Genomic DNA, 2,134 nt, shown 5'->3' on the forward strand with positions numbered 1-2,134 from the left:
TATGCAGGGGGTCGGACTCGATGATCCATTGAGGTCCCTTCCGACCCTAGCATCTATGAATCTATGAATCTACTTCACTGAGAGATTAAACCCTCAGAATACACTTAGTTTGCCTGTACATGAGGGTGGAGACTGATTTGATACAATATAATTACCCTGTGCTGGAGCAGGTTTGATTAAGAGTCCGCTGGAGCGTAGTAATTACCACACTCCAGCAGCCCCCCATGTCTCATGTATCAGTATCTCTGTGCTTCAAAATTTTCCGTGGGGAGCTTGAACTAAAACTTGAATGAGTGCCCAACTGGTATTTTGAAGCACGGGGACACTAATACATGAGACACTGCAGTGCTTTAATTACAGTGGCTCTAGGAGCCACTCTAATTGAAGTGCAGCCCTCCACCACCTCTGGAGCACATGTAAAAGTGCCCCTAATGTCTAGATTTGTTCCTGAGCCTGAGCCACACAACTTGTTTATAATACTGACTCTGTCAGTACAGCTTGCAGATGTGTAAGTTAAAGCTACCCAAACCTCTTTGTTTTTGCTCTTTTTGCTTTATTCTTATTTCGGTTATTAAACATGCACAACAAAACTCCAAACAGACAAATTTTATTTTTCCAGGTATTACAAGAATACAGTTATTGTAGTTAACTCTTCCCTGTTCCCAGGACTTTACTAGCAATGCTCTATTGTTTGTATAAATCACTGGGTAAATTTGTTTAAAATGAATACATTATACATGTCAATTTAACTTTTAGTAAATTATTGTTTTTAAAGAAGTACATTTAAAAAAAAAAGAGAACTCCTACACTTCTAAGTATTCTGAGAAAATGTTTTCAAAGTGTCTTGCTTTACAAAGAGTAAGTACTGGCATTAGGCAAAGTGAATTCAAAGGAAAAATCATTGACCCCTCTAGCCCCTAGGACCATCCTCTAACAGTTGTTTTCAACCTTTTTTCACTTGCAGACCCCTAAAAAGTTTCAAATAGAGGTATGAACCACTTTGGAAACTTCAAATGGTGGTGTGGACCCCTATGAATTGCAAGTGTGGATGTTCACATACTTTTGTTAATCGGTTATCTTTCATGGACCCCTTAAACATAGTCTGCAGCCCCCCCCCCAAAGCATCCACGGATCACAGGCTGAAAATGGCTGCTCTATAACAATTATCCAAATCAGACCAGGTATGAGGTGTCACACAAGAGTATTCCTGGTGACATACTTGACAGCTACAAGCTCCAGACCTTGCCATTCAGGCAACCTGGGAATGAACAAAATCTCAGGTACTGCAGCTGCAGCAGGTTTCTGCTTTTGTGTGTTAGCCCTCTGCTCCAAACTTAAGTACCCTCCCCCCACCCCTAAATCTAAAATAGAAATCAATGAGTTTGTTGTGCTGGCAGGAACTGCTTGGTCTCCAGAGTCTTCCACTTGAGCAGCCTTCAGATCTACGGGTGTGGAAATTACTGCTGTTGGACTCTGGTCCATTGCCCCTGGGGCTGGGTCCTGTGCATGTGTTGCAGTGTACCCCGGAGTCTTCGCCATCCTACTTCCTGCAACCAGGACTGATAACCATACTATCTTGCTGAGTTCTCATCTCAGAAATGACAGCTGGCAACTGATTCTCATTTAGATCCAAGCCAGCACCTTGGAGTAGATTTCTGTTCATAAAGGCTGGTGAAGTGCTGCAGCAGGGGGGCTCTGCATGTTAGTGTGGCTTGCTGACAAGCCCAGAGACTTTCACTTCAGAAAGATGGTTCTTTAACTCAAACATTAGAAACCAACCTCCTTCTTTCACCATACAAAGACACAAGCAAACACCACAACAAGGGACAGTTCAGCAGGCCAAGGCATCCTGCCTTACTAGAGAGGCACCTCACCTCCACTCCCTGTGGGTCCCTTGGATTCACTTCTTTATCCCAGAGACCTCCTCCTGCTACTTTATTTCAGGCACCTTCTGCTAACACCAGCTCACTCCTTTGCCTGGGGTGACAGCAAGCAGAGAGAGAGGAGCAGCAGCTGGAGCTTCTTGTCTGGAGCCTGAGCTCCGCAGCGGAGCCGTTTGCAGCCAGTCCGGCGGGGGCTCCCACGAGGCGCGGCGCGAGGCTCAAAGCGGTCCCGTCACCGCCCGGCCCGGCCC

The 2,134-nt window shown here is 45.5% G+C and overlaps 1 long non-coding RNA gene across 3 annotated transcripts in view; it reads right to left on the minus strand.

The window, feature by feature from the left end:
* The window catches only part of LOC109314173, a 27,887-nt gene extending 25,761 nt beyond the window's left edge, over positions 1 to 2,126 (minus strand). For all 3 annotated transcript variants that reach the window (XR_002102239.1, XR_002102238.1, XR_002102240.1), the window contains exon 1: positions 1,875 to 2,126. This is a non-coding gene — a long non-coding RNA (uncharacterized LOC109314173). The remainder of the gene's footprint in view (positions 1 to 1,874) is intronic.
* Positions 2,127 to 2,134: the final 8 nt, after the last annotated feature.

Source organism: Crocodylus porosus, unplaced genomic scaffold, assembly GCF_001723895.1.
Source record: "Crocodylus porosus isolate Cpor-Errol unplaced genomic scaffold, CroPor_comp1, whole genome shotgun sequence".
Lineage (NCBI taxonomy): Eukaryota > Metazoa > Chordata > Crocodylia > Crocodylidae > Crocodylus > Crocodylus porosus.